This window comes from Microtus oregoni, unplaced genomic scaffold, assembly GCF_018167655.1.
Source record: "Microtus oregoni isolate MIOR12 unplaced genomic scaffold, Mior012 000082F_ref0000272, whole genome shotgun sequence".
In the NCBI taxonomy this organism is placed as follows: domain Eukaryota; kingdom Metazoa; phylum Chordata; class Mammalia; order Rodentia; family Cricetidae; genus Microtus; species Microtus oregoni.
In genome coordinates this window covers 1,767,023-1,779,286 of record NW_024544542.1, presented here as the reverse complement: position 1 = coordinate 1,779,286, position 12,264 = coordinate 1,767,023, and the positions used below count along the sequence as shown (strand labels likewise).

At 40.4% G+C, this 12,264-nt stretch overlaps 1 protein-coding gene and 1 pseudogene across 5 annotated transcripts in view; both read right to left on the bottom strand.

The window, feature by feature from the left end:
* LOC121441864 (nucleolar protein 4) overlaps positions 1 to 12,264 on the bottom strand; it is a 356,406-nt gene that overhangs the window by 308,094 nt on the left and 36,048 nt on the right. The window lies entirely within an intron of this gene.
* LOC121441866 lies at positions 2,716 to 3,226 on the bottom strand (annotated as a pseudogene).

Genomic DNA, 12,264 nt, shown 5'->3' with positions numbered 1-12,264 from the left:
CCATATCTATCACCATTCACAAAACTCAAGTCCAAATGGATTAAAGACCTCAATATCAGTCTGAACACACTGAACCTGATAGAAGAGAAAGTGGGAAGTACTCTACAACACATGGGCACAGGAGACCATTTCCTACGTATAACCCCAGCAGCACAGACATTAAGGGCCTCATTGAATAAAAGGGACCTCCTGAGACTGAGAAGCTTCTGTAAAACAAAGGACACTGTTACTAAGACAAAAAGGCAACCCACTGACTGGGAGAAGATCTTCACCAGTCCCACATCTGACAAAGGTCTTATCTCCAAAATATATAACGAACTCAAGAAACTAGACCATAAAAGGCTAATCAACCCAATTATAAAATGGGGCACTGAGCTAAACAGAGAATTCTCAACAGAAGAAATTCAAATGGCCAAAAGACACTTAAGGTCATGCTCAACTTCCTTAGCGATCAGGGAAATGCAAGTCAAGACAACTTTAAGATACCATCTTACACCTGTCAGAATGGGTAAAATAAAAACACCAATGATAGCCTTTGCTGGAGAGGTTGTGGAGAAAGGGGTACACTCATCCATTGCTGGTGGGAATGCAAACTTGTACAACCACTTTGGAAAGCAGTGTGGCGGTTTCTCAGGAAATTCGGGATCAACCTACCCCTGGATCCAGCAATACCACTCTTGGGAATATACCCAAGAGAGGCCTTATCATACAACAATAGTATATGCTCTACTATGTTCTTAGCAGCATTGTTTGTAATTGCCAGAACCTGGAAATAACCTAGATGCCCTTCAAAGGAAGAATGGATGAAGAAAGTAAGGAATATATACATATTAGAGTACTGGTCAGCAGTAAAAAACAATGACTTCTTGAATTTTGCATGCAAATGGATGGAAATAGAAAACACTATCCTGAGTGAGGTAAGCCAGACCCAAAAAGAAGAACATGGGATGTACTCACTCATATTTGGTTTCTAGCCATAAAGAAGGACATTGAGCCTATAATTAGTGATCCTAGAGAAGCTAAATAAGAAGGAGAACCCATAGAAAAACATATAGGCATCCTCCTGAATATTAACCTTCATCAGGCAATGAAAGGTGACAGAGACAGAGACCCACATTGGAGCACCGGACAGAAATCTCAATGTCCAAATCAGGAGCAGAAGGAGAGAGAGCACGAGCAAGGAACTCAGGACCGCGAGGGGTGCACCCACACACTGAGACAATGGGGATTTTCTATCGGAAACTCACCAAGGCCAGCTGGCCCGGGTCTGAAAAAGCATCGGATAATACCGGACTTGCTGAACATAGCGGACAATGAGGACTACTGAGACCTTAAGAACAATGGCAATGGGTTTTTGATCCTACTGCACATACTGGCTTTGTGGGAGCCTAGGCAGTTTGGATGCTCACCTTACTAGATCTGGATGGAGGTGGGTGGTCCTTGGACTTCCCATAGGGCAGGGAACCCTGATTGCTCTTTGGGCTGAGGAGGGAGGGGACTTTATTGGGGGAGGGGGAGGGAAATGGGAGGCGGTGGCGGGCAAGAGACAGAAATCTTTAATAAATAAATAAATTTCAAAAAAGAAAAACAAACAAACAAAAAACAAAAAAACAGGATAGCCAAAGCAATCCTGTACCATAAAAGAACTTCTGGAGGTATCACAATCCCTGACTTAAAACTCTGCTACAGAGCTACAGTACTGAAAACAGCCTGGTTTGGCATAAGAACAGACAGGAGGACCAATGGAACCAAATTGAAGACCCAGATATTAATCCACATACTTTCGACCACCTGATTTTTGACAAAGAAGCAAAAAATATCAAATGGAAAAAAAGAAAGAATATATAAAAATGGTGCTGGCATAATTGGATATCAACATGCAGAAGAATGAAAATAGACACATATCTATCATCATGCACAAAACCCAACTCCAAATGGATCAAATACCTCAGTATAAAGCCAGCCACATTGAATATTATAGAAGAGAAAGTGTAAAGTACATTTGAATGCATTGGCACAGGAGACCACTTAATAAATATAACTCCAGCAGCAAAGACACTGAGAAAAACAATTAAGAAATTGGACCTCCTGAAACTGAAAAGCTTCTGTAAAGCAAAGAACACAGTCAACAAGAAAAACAATAGCCTACAGAATGCGAAAAGATCTTCACCAACTCCACATCAGACAGAGGTCTGATTTCCAAAATATACAAAGAATTCAAGGAATTGGTCATCAAAAGAACAAATAATCCAATAAAAATGGAGTGTAGACCTAAACAGAGAACTCTCAACAGAGAAATCTAAAATGGCTGAAAGACACTTAAGGAAATGTTCAACATCCTTAGTCATCAGAGAAATGCAAATCAAAACAACTCTGAGATTCCATCTTACACCTGTAAGAATGGCCAAGATCAAAAACACTTATGACAACTTATGCTGGAGAGGTTGTGGGGTAAAGGGAACACTTCTCCATTGCTGTTGGGAGTGCAAGCTGGTACAGCCCCTTTGGATGTCAGTGTGGTGATTTCTCAGAAAATTAGGAAACACCCTTCCTCAAGACCCATTTATACCACTTTTAGGTATATATCCTAAGGATGCTCAGTTGTGCCACAAAAACATGTGCTCAATTATATTCATAGCAGCATTGTTTGTCATAGCCAGAACCTTTTTTTTTGCTATGTAAATATTTTATTTTAATGTCCAGAGTCTGGAATGAAGGGCTGGCTCCCTCCTGGCCTGTTTCACAGGTTCTCAATGGGCTGATGAGGCCAGTACGGGTACTTCTTCTTGTCCAGCTTGGTTTCTGGGAAGATCTCATTCAAGTCATCAATGGTCATCTGATCAAAGGGGATGATGTTCTTCATCTTCTCCAGCTGTTTCTCATACTCCTGGATCCTGACCTGGGACTCAGACACGAACGCAGCCCAGTTCTTCACTTCCTCCTTCTCCTTACTGTCCACCAGGGCTGTGTACTTATCCTCGGGCACCGGGATCTTTAAGGCATTATACTTCTTTTCAAAATCATCCACCAAGCCAGCCTTGGCCACATTGGCCTTGTAATAAGCCCAGTCAATCGCTGGTGGTTTCTCAGACAGACTCGCCAACCTGGTGTGGAGGGTCTCGTTCCAGGACTTCAGGGAGTTTGCAATTCCCTTTTGGTTTCAGGGTATGTTCTCCACAAAAGACACCCAGTCAATGGTTTTTAGAGCAAGTTTACGCCCGGCCATCTTGGGATCCTTCACCGACCACGGCGGCGCGCCGTCTCCAGCAGCCAGAACCTTTAAACAACCTAAATGCCCCTCGACCAAAGAATGGATAAGAAAAATGTAGTACATTTATACAATGGCATACCACACAGCAGAAAAAATAATGGCATCTTGAATTTTGCAGGAAAATGGATGGGGCTAGAAAACATCATTTTGAGCAAGGTAACCCAGACACAGAAGAACAAGTAGCACATGTACTCACTCATAGGTGGTTTTTAAACATAAGGCAAAGAAAACCAGCCCACAAGTCACAATCCCAGAAAATTTAGACAACAATGAGGATCCTAAAAGAGACATACATAGATTTAATCTACATGGACAGTAGAAAAACACAAGATCTCCTGAGTAAATTGGGAGCATCGGGACCTTGGGAGAGGTTTGAAGGGGGAGGGGAGAGGTAGGAAGTATATAAATATAAATATAAATCAATAAAATACTCAAAAAACAAAAAAATAATTGCAACTACTTTGTGATCATTCCTTCAACGTCAGTTCTGAGACAGAGACATGAGCTACTGAATACAACATCATACAGCAGTTGGGAGAGAGGATTCTGGCTAGCAAGCTGTATCTCATCATTCACTTAGCACATCCTGTTGTGTAGCTGGCCCCTCCAGTGAACTTGACAGTGAAAGATCTGGACAGATTTTGTCAATTGTAAGATGATGTTCAGGGCCAGCAGGGACAGTTCAGTGGTTAAAGTTGCTTACCACGAAGCCTGACAATTTGAGTTTGAGTCTCAGAAACCCTAGGGTTCAAACAGCAGTTCATGAAAAAAAAAAAAAAAAAGCTGGTAAGAATAGGGAAACCATTGGTTGAACTTGCCCTTGTTCCATCTGCTGTTCTGTAGCTCTGCAGTAGCCTTTAAAAATGAACACCCGCATTCCTATGCAGCCTTGCAAACAAAAACGAACTCTCAACTTTTAGGACGCCTCAGCCCCGAGGTTGTGGTGTGCTGTTTTCCCAGCCTGCTGGTGCCCTGGAAGCATACCTAAAAGGCCGCCTGCTGTTTAGCAGACTCAGAACTCATCCATGGGGAACGCTGCCTCCTTTAGTGCCATTTGTGGAAACACACTGCGAGAGACACCTGCGAGAAACACTTTTCCTCCTTGCCATTGCCTGAGGTAGTGGGTAACATTTGGGTTAACAGCAGACAAAATAGAAGTCTTGACAGGAAAAACTAAAGAATGGTGTATCCATGCTGTCATAGTCCAGTTTGTTGTTTGTTTGTTTCTGATGAATGTAGGGGGCCACAGGTGCAAAGATGTGTGCATGTGTGCTCAGCTAATAACGGAGGCACTGAGATTCTGTCTCTGACTGACCTTAAGGCGCAGCACAAACAGACACCTTAGGGGAGGGTTGGTAACCCCCTGACTGCCTGTAGGATGACTGTGCTTATGGACACCAAAGTCTTAGACAATGATAAGGAAGTCCACTGGTTTCTCACCTTTAAACAAAGCTGTAGGTGATTATTGATGGCTGGGAGAAGCAGAATTAGTGAATCTCAAGGATAAGCCCCCTTACTGGTTGTTCCATGTGGAATACAGAGGGGTTAGCCTTGAAGCTATAGACAAACAAATGACTCAGCATGATTACGTGTGTGTGTGGGGGGGGGGTGGGCATGTGCACCCATGTGTGCGTGTGCAAGCATATGTGACAAATATAATCAAAGAAGGAGAGGCTAGCAACTTGAGAGCTGGGAGCATGAACGGGTTCAAGGGAGGAGACTAGGAGAGGCTGGAGGAAGAGAAGGTTGAAGGGAAATGATGTAATTCTATTTCAATTAAAAACATTTTTAAAATGGGAAACGGAAGCAAAGGGAAGGGAACAGAAGAGGAGAGAAGATGAGGGGCTCCTGGATTGTTAATGACAAATAATTCATACATCAAAAATAGTAATTCATAAAATTTACTAAACAATTGTTAAGCACAGGCATTTCTACACTGACTATGAGGTTATTTTACAGTAAAATTATCAGCCAAAAATACCATAAGTTTAAATATGTTTAATACAAAAAAAAGTAAATAGCGAGTGTTGGCAAGGGTTTTGAAAAATAAGACTGTTCATCCACTGCCATGGAAATCTAACAGTGTAAACAATAAATACGGCAGCTCTGAGAACAGCCTGGAAACTCCTTAAAAGGTAAAGTATAAATTCACTCTAGTGACTACAACAACTATGCCTTAGCTTTATGTCCAGGAGATTGGAAGTCCACAGAAATACCCATCACAATTGTTACGTCATTACTTTTGGGATAACCCAAAGTGGAAACTACAGAAGTTTCCATCAGTTATGTAGACATGGAATTTGACATGTAAATAGAACGGACTTTTCATCTAAAACAATGATGCACGGGGGCATGCTAAAACACAGCTGAAGTTTGAAACACCATTTTCATACTTTAAATCATACCACATATGGAACACATCCAAAATAGATAGCTGATTTGATGTACGGTTGACTACTTACTGGGACAGGATTAAAAAATGAGTATAAAGGATGAGAATGCCATTGTGGGATGGCGAAAAAAGTCTGGAATGATCTGGTGAGAGCTGCAAAGACCTATGGGTACTCTTACTAGTGTTCAACTGAGTGCTTTAGTATGATAAGTTTTATAGTATCTAAGCTTGGTCCATAAAAATTAATGCATTAATACATTGTGAGTGGTTTACTATTTTTGCTGATTTATTATAAATTGAGTACAGGAAGAATGGACTCTAGAAACAAATGTACTAAAATGTCTTGAGTGATTATTATTTTTGGTATTGGGCTGAAGGGAAATATTTAAAATTAACCTCCCTCTCTCATTTTTTTAGATTAGAATATAATTACAACTTTTTTCCTTTCCTTTCTTCCCTAAAACCTCCAATGTAGCTTTCTCCACTCGCCTGCAAATTTAACGCCTCTTTTGCTTACTAATTGTTTTTGTGTGCATGTGTGTGTGCGCGCATGTGTGCATAAATCTTCCTAAATATAACCTGTCAGTCTATATAATGAGCTTGGGTGTTTATTTTCAGGGTTGAAAATTTGACACTGGATGACAAATGTAAGTACCCTAACTTTATAACACAAAATTAGCTAGATTAATTTAATTGATAAAAGATATAAAATGAAAATAAATTTGATAGTATTAAGTAGACACCCATTTACCATGACACAAATGAAATTTGACCCAGACTTTATGTCACATCAACTCAATATGGTCCGTAGACTAAAAGTGAAACCTGAACTATGATTTATTTCACACACATGGTACATAGAAAGATATGTCTCAGGTTGGTTTAAATGAAGAGTCCTTCAGTATGTGTGATGGTCAGTTTACAATTTAAGCGTGACTCAATTAAGAAGCACATAGTGGTAAAGGAAGCCCCTGGGAGAAGGTGAAGATTTGTCCAGAAAAGATTCACTGGCAGGGAAGATCTTCCCTGGGTGTGAGTACTCTATCCTATGGAGTCTAGGTACGACTGAAGGAAAAGGATAGGGAGAAAGCCAGCAAGCTTTCCTCCTTCTCTGCTTCCCGAGTCAACGATATTAGCAAGCAGCTTCCTGCCGCTGGCCTTTTCTGCTATGATGGGCTATATCCTTCCTCCATAGCCAAGCAATAAACCTTCCATTCCTGACGCTGCTTCTTCAGGTATCTGGTCACATTTAAAAATGACTTACACAGTCTGCACAACAATAAGCAAGACAGTTTAATAATCACGTTCATAGATACGCCTTGTCACACCCATGTGAAGCACTAAGTGGCTGTTCCTAACGAGAGAGGATAAAGGAGCCGAGGAGGGCTGAAGTGTTGTTTATTAAACTTATGGGGATAGATACATGACCAAGCATTTGTCAAAACTAATAAAACTACATTACAAGGAGAAACTGAGGTTATGTAAATAAATATTTTAATATAAGAGTAAGAAAGCTCAATAAAGAATATACTAAAAATAAGAACAGAAATAAATTTGATAATATGTGAAAAGAGTTGAGTAAATATAACTGGGCAAGTGAGTCATTGCCACAGCCTGCATGATCACGCTCTTACATCCACACACATGGGGCCTAGAGAAGACTGTTAGTAAAACACTGGGTGCTTTGCCTCTGCAGTGAGCACAAAGCTTTAGCTAGTTCCTATAAATAGAGGCTACTGCTGAATTTGGGTAAGTGCTAAGTTACTTCATATAAGAAAATTATCTGTATCATTATTGCCATAATAATGTCATGTGATGTAACATAAACACATGCGTGCATATGTAACATGGTATAGTGTCCCCAAGGAAAGTGTGTCATCAGCAGTCAGTATTATAAAGGAAGAGCCCATGTGAGAAGATGCCAAAGGACATTTTCACTGAAAAACTTGATGCAGTCAGGGGCCAGGAGGCCACAAGAACAGAGAACAATTTCAAGGAAGGCACAGAGTGCCATGTTCATGAGGTATCACAACAGAAGAGGTGAAGGGACAGAGCAAAGTGCAAGAATTCTACAAAGGCAAGCTCAAAGTCAAAGGTGAACTTAATTTTTAAACTTTTAATCTTCCGAATGAAGGCACAAGTCAGTCTCCCTGAGCTGTGAAGAGACTGAGCTCCTGCGAACATATGGGACAAATAACGAAAACAAACCTCAAGCAAGGCTGTAGATCAGCTGTAAGCTTTTATCTAGCATAGCAAGGGCCTGGGATTCAATATGCAAATCTTTATTATTATTTTTTTTGGGGGGGGATTTTTCGAGACAGGGTTTCTCCGTAGCTTTTGGTTCCTGTCCTGGAACTAGCTCTTGTAGACCAGGCTGGCCTCAAACTCACAGAGATCCGCCTGCCTCTGCCTCCCGAGTGCTGGGATTAAAGGCGTGCACCACCACCGCCCGGCAATCGTTATTATTTTTAAGTATATAAAAAGCAGGTGTGGTAGTACATGTCTATAATCCCAGCACTCAGGAGTCAAAGGCAGATGAATCTCTGTGAGTTAGAGGCCAGCCTGGTCTACAGAACAAGGACCAGCACAGCCAGGACACAGAGAGAGAGATGCTGTCTCAAAATACAAAACAAAAAACAAACAAAACCCAAACAAACAAAACTAAAAAAGAAAGTGCATGGACGAGTCCCAGAATTAATAATTTAGGAAAAATTACAATTTAGAAAACAGAAGTTAGATTCAGAAATAACGTGCAGAATCTCCGTTATAGTTGTTACAGTGTGCGTTTTATAAGTCAAACAGTATTCTAGGCCAGGACTGAAATCGCCCTTATCTCTCATTCCACTTTCTCTCACTTGAGGTTTATCTTCTTTCTTCTAGTTTATCCCTAGTTAAATGCTGATGATATTTTTCCAAGTTTTTCCAATGATTAGTCTACTTTTAATTTTTTATTTTTAATTATGTATCTGTATCTGTCTGAGGAGGGATGTGTGTGTGTGTGTGCGTGTGTGTGTGTGTGTGTACATATGTGTTCAGGTGCCCATAGAGGCCAGAAGAAGACATCAGTCTCATGGGACTAAGTTTACAGGTTGCTGTAAGGGATCTGATACGGGTTCTGGGAAGTGAACTTAAATTTTCATCAAGAATAATGCATTCTCTTACCCACTGAGTTATCTCTCCAGCTCCTATCAGCCAACTCTAATGGCCATATTTATGTCTGAATAATTCTGCCAAGTATGCACAGATATGTGGTGACATGTGTGGCTGCAGAGGAACCCAAACTCTTATCTGTAGGGAGGTAATTTTTATAAAAATGAGCAGTCAACAAGCCAGCCTTTGCTCTGAAGAGAGAAGCTATCTGTGACCTGACAGCCACGATCAGACAAGCCCAGTATTATCCTTGAGAAGACATCAGTTTCTCTGCTCACAAGACATAAAGATGTTGTGGAGAACCACAGAAACTGCCTGCTGGGAATCCTCCAATCTCTTTTCCTGGTCGTGGGCCAAATAAGAAAGTTATTAAATCACACTCAGGACTTCTTGCCAGAAAATTTCATATGGCTTTCACAGATAATTGCCATTATTGTTTTTATCTTTTGGCAACAGTAGATGTGTCAGAATGCTCATATCTGATTCACAGAGAATCACCTCCACCAAAAATCTATAGTGAGTGACCTCAGTAATAGATATTACATAACTACTACTAATCAGATGAAAGTCCCCTTTCTGAATTTGAAATTGAGAGATGAGGCTACAAAAAAAAAACAAAAACAAAAACAAATGATGCTTCCGAAAGTCAACTTGTGTAAGCAAGGGCATGGTCGATAACTGGCAATGTAATTCTCAGAGAAAGGAATGGACCGTTTCTGCAGCAGGAAGCATTCCAAGCCTCCTATATATCCTACATCCAGGAGAAAACACTCTCCCAGACCCCAACACTTCTCCCCACACTGTGTTCCATGAGAATTTATTTTGTACAAAGTTCTCTTCAAGTCTTCAAGTAAGTTTACATCTTCCTAAACTCATCAAACTTTGTTGTCTGCTTAAATAGCATTCATCTTCAAGGAACATGATTAAATGCTTGAGTTGTGCCCTCGTTCCCACTTCACTGAGAAGTTAAGGTCAAAGAGTCCTCTTCCTCTGCTTCATTAGATCACAACACCCTCTTTCTACCCAGAGCAGAGCTGGGCTAATTTTTACATTGTCTGTCTAATCCATGGCAATCAACAGTTCTTTTGTAGAGGGCAATGTTCTTTAAGTTTAAAATCAGGTTTTTCAAATTTATGAGAAATAAACATACATATTTGTAAAATAGTTTCACTGCTGAAAAATGTCACTTTGTTTTGAAATGTTCCTAGCCTTTGATGCAAGATAATCTGTTTTATCACGGGAAGTGTTATTTTACTCTTGCTTTGAAATATAGCTCTGATTGCTTTGCCAAGACATGGCTGCACTTTCAGTTCTGCAAAAAATTTAAGCAATGCCAGGCAACTGTAACATAGTTTCATAATTGCTAATGTACAAGAAAAAAATAAGTAGATGCTCAGGCAAATAAAATGGAGTTTTCCCCACATACCTGTAATCATGTTTCCTGTTTATCCTAACTTAGGAAACCAGAACGCTTAACAGAAAGGTTAGACTGGTGAATCTCTTGGTCCTGAATATGTACCGTTTTCCCCACTACTGCACTTTTTCTGTAAGCTATGTTATGTTTATACTTCAACGCGTTTTTCTGTTTCCCTCTTCTGCATTTGTAAATTCAGAACATGGTGCAGCAACAGAGAAGGAGCCAACTTCACATGCAGGTTTCACAATAGGAGCAATGAGGGATGCCTGTATCCACCCTCACCTGTGCCCCACTTACTGAATGCAAAATGCATTAGTTACTTTCCTTGCTTTTCTCGTTGCTGTGGCCAAGGACCTAACAAAATCAACTTAAGGAAGAAAGGGTTCTTTTGATTTAAGGCTACAATCCATTGTGGAAAGAAAGTCATGACAATGGATCATACCACAGCTGGTCACATTGCGTCATCGTGACGTGGGATTTCCCTTTGCATGCTGCAATTACCATTAATGGAAAAAAGAAATTGCTTCAGACCTATAACAGGGAAGAACTTAGGAAGGCAGGGAAAACTAAACTGAATGCTGGGAGAAAGAAGAACAGAGTCAGGGAGAAGCCATTTAACCCCTGCCAGAGACGGATGGCAAAACTTTAGCCAGTAAGCCACAGTCACGTGGCAACACACAGATTAATAAAAAATGGGTTAAATTCAGATGTAAGAATTAGCCAATAAGATGCTAGTACTAATGAGCCAAGTAGTGATTTAATTAATACAGTATCTGTGTGGTTATTTCGTGGCTAAGTGGCCGGAAACTAACTAGCGGCCTCCTGACTACATCATGGCAATCAGGAATCATAGAATGCATACTGGTGCTCAGCTTGCCCTTTCTTTTTTATTCAGTTCAGGATGCAGCGCATGGTGTTGTGCCAACTACATTCAAGTCGTGTCTACCCTCCTCAGTTAAGCTTTCAGGAAATACCCTTGAAAAGAAACCCTGAGGCGCATTTACATGGTGATCCACTCAAGTTAACAAAGAATTAATTTCTACCGCTACCAAGACAAAATGGTCAGTCCATCTATCACTTTTCTTGATAAACTAGGGTCATAAGAGTCACAGGCCATTGTGAAGAAGGTGATGATGAGCAAGAGATGGCTGAGGAGTTAAGAGCGCTTGTTCCTACAGATTGCTCACTCATCTGTGACTCCAGTTCCAGGGGATGTGACAACCTCTTCTGACATCTGAGGGCACCAGGTGTGCACATGGGCATGTGCACATGCACACACTCATACACACATATATAGATATAGATATATACAGGTAAAATTCTCACTCATACAGAATATAATCTAAAATTAAAGTTTTTAAAAAAATTAAAAGGTAGTGACATCTCTGTTGGCATTGGACTAAATCTTTTAGATCTTATTAAATATATACATACAAATATTTCAGTTTTTCCTCTAAAACAGTTTAAGTGCCTGTGGATCATTAGATAGCTGGTCAAGTTATACAAGTTATACAGTGCATTGAGTAGCACTCAAAAGCTGTTAACTATGGACAGACATATTTCCAAATACTCCTTTGGCTATCAGACACCTGGCCTGGCCACAAATTAACATACCCAATAAAATGACTCAGTCCCAAAATATAAGTATATTTTAAGAGTTCCTTTCCTTAGGAGATATAAAGGAGGGAAAGATGAGGAAAGGAAGGAATATGAAGAGGGACAATTAACACTAAAGGTCTTTTGAGAAATCACTGGACGCCTACTGCTGTAGAAGCTTCCTAAAATACACACAGATAAAAGGGATTGAAATTAAGTCACCCAACAACGTGAAGACAGTGTCCCAACTAGACATATTCTGCCATGAAGTCAACCTTCAGGGCTGGGTATGCATTGTGTCTTTTCGAGTCACTGATCAAACAGACCCCGTGGGAGCCCACAAATATCACAGGTTTCTCTTCATGATATGATGGTAAGGTCCTATTGCTGAAGAGCTTACCATATGTCATGGACCACAAGTCACATTGTGAAACATCG